This window comes from Rattus rattus, chromosome 3, assembly GCF_011064425.1.
Source record: "Rattus rattus isolate New Zealand chromosome 3, Rrattus_CSIRO_v1, whole genome shotgun sequence".
NCBI lineage: Eukaryota > Metazoa > Chordata > Mammalia > Rodentia > Muridae > Rattus > Rattus rattus.
This window is the reverse complement of record NC_046156.1, coordinates 55,023,480-55,035,744: the sequence shown is the minus strand read 5'-3', so window position 1 is coordinate 55,035,744 and position 12,265 is coordinate 55,023,480. Positions and strand designations below refer to the sequence as shown.

Sequence of the window (12,265 nt, the reverse complement as noted above, 5' to 3'; positions counted from 1 at the left end):
TTTACTGAGTAATGAGTCTAATTACGTTTAGCTGGGCAATGGCGGTGCACACCTGTGATCCCAGCACTTGGAAGGCAGGAGCTGGCAGATCTCTGAGTCTGAAGCCATGCTGGTTACAGAGTGAGTTCCAGGAGACTACACAAGGAGACCCTGTCTGGGAAACAAGCAAAAAGAAGTGTAGTTTGTTTTTGTTTTTGTTTTTTTCACATATTCATATTCATAGCAACCTTGCCAAGTGATCATGGCATAGATGTCATAAGCGGTTTGCAGTTAGCACCGTATGTTCAGCAGTGTAAACCTGCAAAAAGCACATTAACTCCATTGCTCAAGTACTGTGCGCATAATTTACCGCTGAATCTTTATTTCCATGTTCCTTAAATGACTCACCGGCTGAAATAGAAATGTATGGGTGGAGTCTGGAGTTTATATTTTTAATAATGATCCCAGAAAGTGACAGTACTAGTTTAAGAATCTGTCTGTCAGGGCTAGCGAGATTGCTCAGCAGGTCTGAGTGCTTACCATGGAGCTGGAGGGCTTGAGTTCAATTCCCCAGAACCCACATGGAGAGAACAACTCCTGCAAATTACCTTCCGACATCCAATACACAAACAAAATATGTGTGATGTTTTGTGCGAAGTATTTCACTAGGAGTTATGAGTTTAAAAAAAAGCAGACTTTAAGAAGAGCAGAATGGTAAAGAGCAGAATGTTGAGAGCAGTGAGGCTCTAGCAGAGCTCTTGCCCTGTATGCTGCCTGCCTGATACTCAGCGGCAGAGAAACTGGGCGTGCTGGCACATGCCTTAATCCCAGAGTTTGGAGCAAAAGCAGGAAAAGCAGAAAGCCCAGGTCATCCTTGGCTACACCGTAAGTGTAAAACCAGCTGGGGCTACAAGACACCCCGTCTCAAAAAACTAAACAAAATGTTGTGCAGATAATTAGGATACAGTGTGACAAATCTGATGTAAGTACAGGGCACAGCACAGAAAGGGCTGTTTAAATTTGAGAATCCAAAAGTTGCTGGGGCCAGGCACTGTAGCACATGCCTTTAATCCCAGCATGAGAGGAAGACACAGGCGGATCTCTGTGAGTTCCAGGCCAGCCTGGTCTACAGTGTGAATGTCAGGACAACCAGGACTATTACACAAAGAAACCATGTCTCAAAAGTTGATGGAGTTGGGGGAGGAAGGGTGCTAGGAGGAGACCTAGAAAACAGGGCAAAAGTGAAGTCCTGGTGGTTCTACAATGGTTACTGTCTTGTACTGACACAGATCTCACTTCAGTACTTTACAGATCCACACATACTAAAAGGTTCTGATTTGTCCAAACTGGAGCCAAGAATCACACTTCTGGAACTCTTGAACACATTTAAAAGTACACTATAGCTGTCTCATTACAGATGATTGTAAGCCATGTGGTTGCTGGGATTTGAACTCAGGAGCTCTGGACCTCTAGAAGAGCAGTCAGTGCTCTTAACCACTGAGCCATCTCTCCAGTCCTTGAACATATTTCTTAAGCACCAAGTTAAGGTGCCTTTGAATATCATATACTGTGTGGAGTTCATGGATATTAATCGACAAAGTCAATCAACAGGTAATTTAGCTAGGCACGAAACACACTATATATAGCCTGTGTATTGTGAAGTGCCATGAATTCTGTTTAATACAGTCAGCTAATGAGAATGTGTTGCTGATGTCTCCTAGAATGTTGGGCCTGTGAATGGTCCTCAGTATGGAGGTGAAAGGGTGCATTTCTGCATGGAGTGCCATCTTCCCACGTTGGCTTTCATCTTTGATGGTGTTGTCTCGTTGTGGATTACTGCCGTATCAGATGCCATGCCCATGCAGAAGACAGGAAAATAGAAAACTGCCTGCCCTGCAGACACATGGGGAAAGCAGACGTTTCCAGGAATTCTTTTTTTTTTTTTTTTTTTTTTTTTGATTAACTTGAGTATTTCTTATATACATTTCGAGTGTTATTCCCTTTCCCGGTTTCCGGGCAAACATCCCCCTCCCCCCTCCCCTTCCTTATGGGTGTTCCCCTCCCCACCCTCCCCCCATTGCCGCCCTCCCCCCAACAGTCTATTTCACTGGGGGTTCAGTATTAGCACATTTCCAGGAATTCTAAGTGGCGTTCTCTCCTATGTGCCTCACTTAGTAAATAGACATGTCTAATTGCAAAGGACTTAGGTATGCAGCCATGCCAAGTAAAATCAGTATTCTCTTAGCAAAGAGAAATACTACTGAGAAAACAGTAAAGCCTGATTGTTACAGTAAGCCATTTTACCTCAGATATACTTTGTAGCCATTAAAATTATTAGCTGCAGGGATGTTTGTTAAGTCACCAAGAAAATGAGCTGAGTGACTGACATTGTTTACTGACTTCTTTACTGACTTCTCAGTGTCCTACCCCTGCCTGGGTAAAGTTTCCCTGCCTAATGTGACAGCGCCTCCCTCTACTCTAAAGAATCTGGAAGTTAAGTACCAGTTACATGGTTTCCAGTCACCTTCGCAGAGAAGGAAGATTCAGCTGCATTGAATTTCAAAGTTAGTGGTAGGCAGAGCAGGGAACCACACAGAAACCTCTGAACCTGGGGAGCAGCAACCCTAGTTGCTACCTTCGGCTCCATAGAGGAGCAGCAAATCGATTGAAGTGCTAGCAAGCAGCTGTGGAAGCCTCAGTGTATGCAGTGGAGACTGGAGTCTTCACTGCAAACATCCCTATAGCATTAAACACAAACCTCTAAGTCTCGTTTCCTGGCTGCCCAAGAGATCTTGAGAAATACTTTTTTTTTTTTTTTCGGAGCTGGGGACTGAACCCAGGGCCTTGCGCTTGCTACCACTGAGCTAAATCCCCAACCCCGAGAAATACTTTTTAATAAAATTAATAAAATGGCTGTTGTTGAAATTACCCTGAATTGCCTATATCTAGTAAATCTGATCAGGAACAATTTTTTAAACAATCATGCACATATAAATGTTATCAGTACTTTATTTTCGCACTTAAATTGTATGTAATATTGGACATTTATAAAAGGGTAAGATGACAATGCAGACCCATTATCATGCATTCGTTACCTAATTTAAGAACTAAATCATGGGCTGGAGAGATGGCTCAGAGGTTAAGAGCACTGTCTGCTCTTCCAGAGGTCCTGAGTTCAATTCCCAGCAACCACATGGTGGCTCACAACCATCTACAATCAGGTCTGGTGCCCTCTTCTGGCCTGCAGGCATACATGCAGGCAGAAAGCTGTGTGATGTATACATAATAAATAAATAAATGTTTAAAAAAAAAAAAAAAAAAGAACTAAATCATGCCTAGCAAGCGCAAGACCCTGGGTTCGGTTCCCAGCTCCGAAAAAAAGAAAAAAAAAAAAAAAAGAACTAAATCATTACCAGTGCTGGGACAAATGCTCACCTACCATACACAATGGTTCAATCCCCAGGAACCACAAAAGCAAAACCAGAATATTACCACTGCTAGGCAGGGCCACCTTGCCCACTTTTAACCCAGGACTCGGTTTGGAATTAGCAGCAGGAAGATCTCTATGAGTTCAGAGACCAGCCTGGTCTACATACTGAGTCCTGGAACAGTTAGGGTTGTACAGTGAGGCCCTGTCTCAAATAACAAAACAAAACAAAAAACCACACACACTATAATTTTTAAACCAGTGCCCTCTAAAAGCAACAACAGCAGCAACTGGGAGATGAAGTAACCCCAGCAGTAGAGAGGCAGGGGCCGGGAGATCTCTGAGTTCGAGGCCAACCTAGTCTAGAGTGAATGAGGGAAGTAGCACTCTGGGGTTTTTTTCTGTCCTAAATTGTTTACTGGATATGAATTTTACAAATATTACGTGTATTACGGTAACGGCGGAGCTGGAGAGTATTGCGCCTTCTCCAGGCTGCACAGCGAGATCCACCAATTGTGTGGTGGAACTTGTGGCCCTTTCCAAGGCTATGGCTCTTGCAGCCAGCAGATGTCAGCCCAGGCACTCTGTGCTTGTGGACTGGTTTGGTGATCCACTGGGTGTCAGGATTTCTTCTGATAACTTTATGGAATGGATCAGTGAGGGTAACCTCAAAATATTTTTATGTGGAATCTTCACCAACCCAGTAGGAATTCAGGACTCTTACAGCCCCACAATGGCGCCCAGCTCTCTCCTCAGCAACAGACTGAAGGCTCCGGGCAAATTTCAGCTGGTTAACACCGTGGTGGACAAGCTTGCCGTAAGTTGCACCCTTAGGAACCGGATGTTTGCGACCACCACGGCATGAATCCTGTAAATGACATAACCATGCTTACCCCTGTATCCCAGCCATGGCGCTTTATCAGGCTGGGTGGGGCAGGGAGCCCTGTGCTGCACAGAGAGCTGGCCGCGTTGCCAGCAGCGGACCCTCAGAAGAAAGCGCACCACATCGGACTGCTGCTTCCTCCTGGATGTATTTGTATGCACCCATCTTGGCTCATGTGACGACTGCCACCAAAGGAATGGACGGTACTCGGTTTTTAATCCTGCTTTTATTTACCCTACGGGCCCAAGGGAAGAGTCCACACTTCTCAACGAAAGCACTTTCTAAGCAGATATTTGAGGATGCTGTGAATAAAACTTTCCTGCCTTCACCAGTGCTCCTCTCTTTAAAAAAAAAAATCCTTTGTGTGGTCAGGCCTGGTAGGTGTGTAGTGAGATCCTGTCTCAAGAAAAACTATTTTGTGGGCTGGAGAGATGGCTCAGCGGTTGAGAGCACTGACTGCTCTTCCAGAGGACCTGAGTTCAAATCCCAGCAACCATCTGTAATGAGATCTGGTGCCCTCTTCTGCTGTGTCTGAAGAGAGTGACAGTGTACTTATATAATAAATAAATAAGTCTTAGACAAAAAAGAGAAAGAAAAACTGTTTTGAATGTACGTGTTCAGATTCATGTGAGGGCAGCAGGCACCTGTGTGCCATGGTGCACGTGTAGAGGTCAGGGCGCCCATGTCTTCTACCTTGTTAGCTGCAAAGAGTTGTTTTCTCCTGTATATACCAGGCTACCTCATGAGCTCCCAAAGTTTCTCCTGTCTCCACCTCCCAGCTCACCCCAGGACAGCTGGGTCCCAGCTGTGTTGATACCTCATCTGGCTTTATCATGCAGGTTCTGAGGATTCAAAATCAAGTTCTCACACTAGTGTGGCAAGCACTTTACTCTCTGCCCGCTCCTCTCTAAGTGGCTTTCTGGGACTTTGTGAGATCCCTGCCTGGAGGGACTCCCAAAAGCTGAGGCTTTTCCCCTAACTCCAGTAACAACTCACTGTAGCTCCTCAATACAGTTGAAAGACTCAGGAAAAACAAGAATTATGAAGGCCCTAGCCATACAACAAACCATACTAAAAGTAAGTAGGAATATGCTAATGTTCAAAATGCATAGATTTCTACATAAACTGGTAACAATCACTTATTTTCATTACAATTATGCACTTTACATAATCATATGTGCTATGCTCTTATAGGACCAGCACTGTGGGTTTGTCTACACCAGTGTCACCATCAAGGCATGACCAATGCACCTCCCTACAAATTCACTACCCTGTGACATCACTAGGCACTAGAATTGTTCAGCTCCATTATAACACAGAACCACCTTCCTATGTGTGGCATAACACAGATCGAAGGGCACTGCGTGGTATGGAAGTATATATAATCTATATCATCAAGAGGACATATCAGACAAAACAATTGGGGGACATTGACAAAATAGATGACTGACATTCATCAAGGGACTAAGGACAGGGCTGGTGATGTCACTCAGCTGTTGAGAGAATATTCTGCTCTTGCAGAGGACTCAAGTTTGATCCCCAATACTTCAGCAGCTCACAATCAATTGTAATTCTATATTTAAGGACTCTGACACCTCTGGCCTCCTTGAACACCTACACTCATGTGCAGAGCACATGTAAAGACACCCTCATACACACATATAGAAATGAAACACATCCAAAAAAATAAAGACAGAAATGGAAGAGATTGAAGAACTACCATGAGGACTGTGGATAAAAGCAATGGACAGTCCTAAATGTGCTCCTGAGAAAGAAAACAGCCATAAGTGAAAAGACTGACTTTGCAGTTGATTTGTATTATTATGTCAAGGCTAATTACCCAATTTTGAAAAATGTCCTTTTGTTATGTAAAGGTACATAGTAGACTCTGGTTGAAGTGTTTCTGGAACTTCTGTAAGACCCCGACCCTCGGTCAGTGGTACTTACTTTGAGACATCCCACCCCCACCCCCCGGTGAGACACCAAGATACAGATTGATGCAAAAGCGAGAGGTTTATTTTCTGGTGGCTCATCAGGGTCAACCTTCAATTAGTCCTTCAAGTCAAGTGACCAGAAGACAACCTGAACGGCTAGGGGCACAGGTTACCTCAGCAAGGTTACAGTTCAAACTTATTGGCTAAGCGTATTGACCTTTAAATCTATTGGCTAGCAAGCATCAGTACATTCTGAGAATTTTCTGCTCAAGAATGTTCCTGTGGGTGGAGAATGGAACTTGGCCTAGCCTTGACCCCAGGCGGGTGGGTGCAAGGCTGACTAAAGCCCCTAAGGTCCTTCACTTCCTATTCTTATAACTAAGTCCTCTGTAAGTGTAAAATTACCTCAGAACAAATCCATCCCTGATGTCTGATGAGGCTTAGCATAGCTCCCAGGGTTTACTTCCTATAGTGTTTAGTTTTTAAAGTGCACATTCAAGCACTCCCTCCGTTTTCCCTGTTTGACTTTTTCTTATTAATGCATATAAATTGATATTATATTCATGATGCAGCTACATTCTTTTGCACATGACTACTCTCCTAATTTATTGGTCTTAAAAAATATTTTTTAATTTTTGTATTGATTCTTTGTGAATTTCACAATCCCATTCATCTCCCTGTCCTTTTATATCTACCCTCTGCCTTTGCAACCTCCCCAAGAGGAAAATAAGATTTAAAAAGAATCTTGTAGAAGCTGTGGTGTGTCATGGTGTGTCCCTCGACATACCCTTTTATCCACACATCTCTACTTGCAAATGTCCATTGCAGGGAGTCATTGTTGTGGTTTGAGTCCTCTGGCTTCTGCTACACTATCTGTACTAGATCTTCACAGAGAGACTTGGAGATCCTGAAGCTTTGGATTGCAAGACCTGCCTCTTCACATGGCTCCAGCAAATCATAGATGGGGTAGATGTTGGGGTGGGCCTGGGAGGTAGCTGATTTGATCAGCCCACCAGCTCACCTGTGCTCACATCATGAGGGCAAACCAGCAACCAGAGCCAGATCTACTATGCTGCCTAGGTGAAATGAGGACAGTTCTCCCACTCTCATGACCTTGGATCCAGCTCACCCTCCTACCACAGGGAAAGTGGAGGAACAGATCCCTCGCCCATGCCACCCTACAGAGGACAAGGGAGGGCCAGTTCTCCCAAGTTCACCCAAACCCCTATCTCCAGGATCAACTCCTCTGCGTTGGCCAAGCAAGGGGAGGGGCTGGCTCAGCACAGTGTTTTAGGCAGCAGTCCAGAACAGGGACATCTGCATGACCGGTGGAGGTAACAAGGGCCTGGAACATCAATACAGACCCCAGCTACCGTAGGACCATGCACCCAGACATGGCCCCCAGTAGCAGTCTAGACCCAGATGTCCCCATAGTTGCAGGTGGCAGTACAGGCCACTCGGGTCAGCATGCCCCCCTCAGCATCACAGCCCTCATATCCACTTGGTCTCAGGTGGCAGCTCTGACCACACACATCCACTTTGCTGTCTGATGGTGACTCTGCCACATGGTGTGGTAGAACCAATTTAAGCTTATCCCTGACTAGCTTACAAACAACTGAGACTATGGTTATTTGATTTGGCTTTGACAATTACTGGGGGTAACCCATAGTCTACTATTCTAACTGCTGGCCTGGCTACCTCCCCAGCAGTGTATCCCAGATACTTGCAGTTTCTCCTGGCTTGTTATGGTCCACCTCCTCTCCTGGAGCCTTCTCCTCTCTTTCCTCTCACTTATCCAACCCCAACCAGGTAACTTAAAACCTACCGACCTCTAATCCCTCGGTAATTGTAGCCAGTTTTATTTAACCAGTAGCTTTAAATCCAGAAATACAGTTTGCACAACAAAAGCCTGTAACTGTGAGAATTCACTCCTAGGCTTAGGCCTTTGGGTGCAGAATTTAGCATAGCAAAAAAAAACAATACATAGCAACCAACAAACCTCAACAACTCCCCTTTTTTGTCTAAATAAAAAGGCTCTTTCTCTTACAGTAATCAACAACAGGCTGGAGAGATGGCTCAGCCATAAAGGTTAGGCTCACAACCAAAATAAACAGCATACAGTAGGAAGAATTATGAAATTATTATGAAAATTATTAGATAAAAGTTACGTTTAAAAAGTGCAGTCTTGAGGCGGAGTCAATGTCGTGAGGAGCCATGGGTCAGCCCGCCAAGGTTTTACAGCTCTTTAAAACACTACACAGGACCAGACAACAAGTTTTTAAAAAACGGTAAGAGCATTAGAAGCAGCCAGAGTAAAGATAAATGAAGAATTCGAACAACATTAAAATGAGACATCTCCAGAGAAAATAAAAGAGATGCTGAAAATAGGTTCTGATGTTGAATTATTGCTCAGAACATCTGTTATTCAAGGAATTCACACTGACCACGACACACACTGCAACTGGTCCCCAGGAAAGATCTTACAGAAAATGTGCCGTACTGTGATGCACCAACCCAGAAGCAGTAAAGGTTCCAGGATAAAACCCGCCTCTGCTCCTTCTCACTTTAAATATATACCTGGCAAAGGTCCTGGAGAAAAAGAAGAAAAAAAAAGTCCAGTCTTTTTGGCAACTCAGAAGAAAGTATCTATCCTATCCTTGTGAGTTCAGAGTTCCGTGTCTAAATCAATCTCTATCTAATTTGAATTACTCATCCTAAAAATACCTTCTTAGACCTAGAATATCTTCTTAAATCCTAAACAACATAAGTTTATAGTAATAATATAACTATCTAGTCTTCAACCCCATCAGAGACACAAGGAATAATTATTGTCTGAGTATACAGGAAGTACAGGGACACATCTTCCAAAAATCATAGAAATGGCAGACGCAGCTGACTGCCTGGACAGTCCCCAATATTCTCTATGACATTGGAGCATCTATCGTCAGCCTTCTGGCCCAGAGTATCTGACAGACCTTATGTCGACTATCCTGCAATCATTTGTCCTTTCTAGACAGCATTCTGTCTGCAGATAAAGTTAGTGCTGTTTGCATGTGTGTCTGTATCTGAGTGTGTCTGTCTGTCTATGTATGTGTGTCTGTCTGCCTATCTATGTGTGTTTGTGTGTGTGTCTGTGCCTGTCTGTCTGTCGGGGAATGGGAGGAGGGCATGCGTGCACTGTGGCTACCTTGCCACAGTTGAAACAAGTCGTATGGAACTCTTTCAATGCTCATCTTCTTCCAAGTCAAATGAGGTGCTGCCAGGAGCTGACATGTCTTAATGTCAAAAAAAATCTTAAATTAATAAAATTATGTTAAAATGCTATATTCCGTGAGTGTCTGAGATATTTGAAGACTATTGATCTATTCATAGCATATCTGAATAAGCAAACGTTGCCTGTCTCTAGTCACCTATCTCAACGCAAGATGTATATCTATGATAACCCAGACTAGAATCTAACATGACCATGAGTTTGATTGACTGTTAACTTGCATTACTTAATTATCCCAAACAGTTTTTAGTAGCAGCTATTAAAAGGACTGGGACTAAACCTTGTATTTTTAAATGAATTGCATAGGCACAATGCCTAGCTAAGAGTTAAAACATATGTAATTATGCTGTAACAAAATTAATCCTAAATATTGTATCAATGTACAAACATTTATACCAATGAAAACCTTAAATCTATATCAATATACAAAATTCTGTACCAGTGTAACAAACTATAACCTCAATTCTACATCAAAACGTAAAGATCTCTGCCAAAGTGGGATTATGGCTATAAAATGTTTTTTGGTTTAATAGTAGATTCAATAATCTACCCATTTGTCTAATTTCGTATAATATTTCTGTATCCCCCATTTTTCTTCTCAACTCTGCTTCTTTTATCTAAGAGAGAAAGAAATATAGAGAGGAGGAAAGGAAAGATAGAAATCCCTGAGTCTAAGCTCCCTATTTAGTTTCCTCCCTGTCCAAGACCATAATTATTTGTAAATTCTTTTCTTAAAATGGCAACACATGGGGTTGGGGATTTAAGTGGTAGAGCGCTTGCCTAGGAAGCGCAAGGCCCTGGGTTCGGGTCCCCAGCTCCGAAAAAAAAAGAACCAAAAAAAAAAAAAAAATGGCAACACATGCATAATTTGTAAAATGACCAAAACTATCCACCCCAAGTTAAGGGACTGGAATGACACTATCCAGAATGGTCAGAAGAGGGTTTGGATCCCTTGGGACTAGAATTACAGACTATTGTGAGCCTCCATGTAGGTGCTAGGAATTGAATCTGGGTCCTATGGAAGAGCAGCCAGTTCTCTTAACCATTGAGTGGTCTCTCTAACCCTGATTTTTTTTTTAACTCTTTGAGACAGAGCCTCACAGCCCAGGTTGTCCTTGCCTTTTCGATGTAGTTCAGGCTGGTCTTAAACTCATAATCCTCCTGCCTCATTCATTCAAGTATTGGGATTACAGTGGTGTAACATAGAGCCCTCCCCCATCTTATGCTGCTTCATCATGAGTGGAATTTTCAAAATGTATCAAATTTATCACTAGAAAGAAAAGGTGCTGCAAAGATGATTAAGTGGGCAGAGGTGCTTGTCCAAAAGTTGCCCTCCAGGGCTGGAGAGATAGCTCAGTGGTTAAGAACACTGGCTTCTCTTCCAGAGTTCTCAAGCTCAATTCCCAGCAACCACATGGTAGCTTACAAGCATCTGTAATAGGATCTGAGGGCCTTTTCTGGTGTGCATGAAGACAGCTACAGTGTACTCATAAAATAAATAAAAATAAACAAATCTTTAAAAAACAAGTTGTCGTGGTAGAGTGCTTGCCTAGCAAGCGCAAGGTCCTGGGTTCGGTCCCCAGCTCCGAAAAAAAAAGAAAAAGAAAAAAAAAAAAACAAAAAAACCAGTTGTCCTCCAAACTATATACAGAAGACAGTCCCAGCACCCACATAGAGGCTCACAACCGTCTAACTCCTGTTCTAAGACATCAAAGACCCTCTTCTTGCCTCTGTTCCTATGTGGCAAACAGATACAGATGTAGGCAAAACACCTACAGAGATAATATAAAAATAGAGCCTAAAAAAGTTTACTGAAAAAATAAAAAAGATTTAAAAGAATCACTTTATCAGGAAATGTTCAGAAAATATTTGTGTATTTATTTTGCAAAATTTTGACTTCCTATATACATACAGATGACACATAATAAAAAAATCTATGTGTAGACATGTTTAAATGACCTGTTTAATACATTTTTTAAATTGTAGCTAGGTTTGGGATATGACTGTAGTTCCAGGTACTTGGGGATAAAAACCTACAGGGTTTTTCTGTGTAGCCCTGGCTGTCCTGGAACTTGCTCTATAGACCAAGCTGGCCTCAAACTCAGAGATGTGCCTGTCTCTGCCTCCCAAGTACTGGCTTGTGCACCAGCAAGGCCGGCATTATGTTTAAATATGTTTAGATGACCTGTTTAATAAACAATATATCTTAAATTGTAGCTGGGTTTGCTACAATGGCTGTAGTCCTAGATACTTGGGAAGCTTAGTCAGGATAGTCTTGGAGCTCACAAGCTCAAGGTCCCTCCGGGCCACAAGATAAGACTTTGCCTCAAAGAGAAGAAGCAGGGGACTGGAGTGAAGATTAGGAGCACACACTGCTGTTGGAGAGAACCCAGTTTCAGTTCCCAGTACCTTTACTGTCTCAATCATTGTCCTATTGCTGTGAACACACACACACACACACACACACACACACACACAGAGAGAGAGAGAGAGAGAGAGAGAGAGAGACTTAAAGCTGCATGTAACTCCACTTCCAATGGATGCAGTGCCCTCATCTGACTTACACAGGCACCTGCAAACAGTAGTTCATATAAACTCATAGAGGCACAGAAACACATAAACACAAAAATAAATAAACAGAAACATCCTTTCTAGCATCCACATAGTGGCTCACAAACATGTAACTCCAGTTTCAGATTAAAGGCACACTCCTTTAATCTCAGCACTGGGAGACAGAGGCAAGCAGATCTCTGATAGTTCAAGACCACTCA

At 42.9% G+C, this 12,265-nt stretch overlaps 2 pseudogenes; one reads left to right on the top strand and one right to left on the bottom strand.

Annotated features, from left to right (window-relative positions):
- Positions 1-3,855: 3,855 nt before the first annotated feature.
- On the bottom strand, positions 3,856-4,454 carry LOC116895378 (annotated as a pseudogene).
- A 3,983-nt stretch (positions 4,455-8,437) lies between these two features.
- LOC116895377 lies at positions 8,438-9,287 on the top strand (annotated as a pseudogene).
- The last annotated feature ends 2,978 nt before the right edge of the window (positions 9,288-12,265 follow it).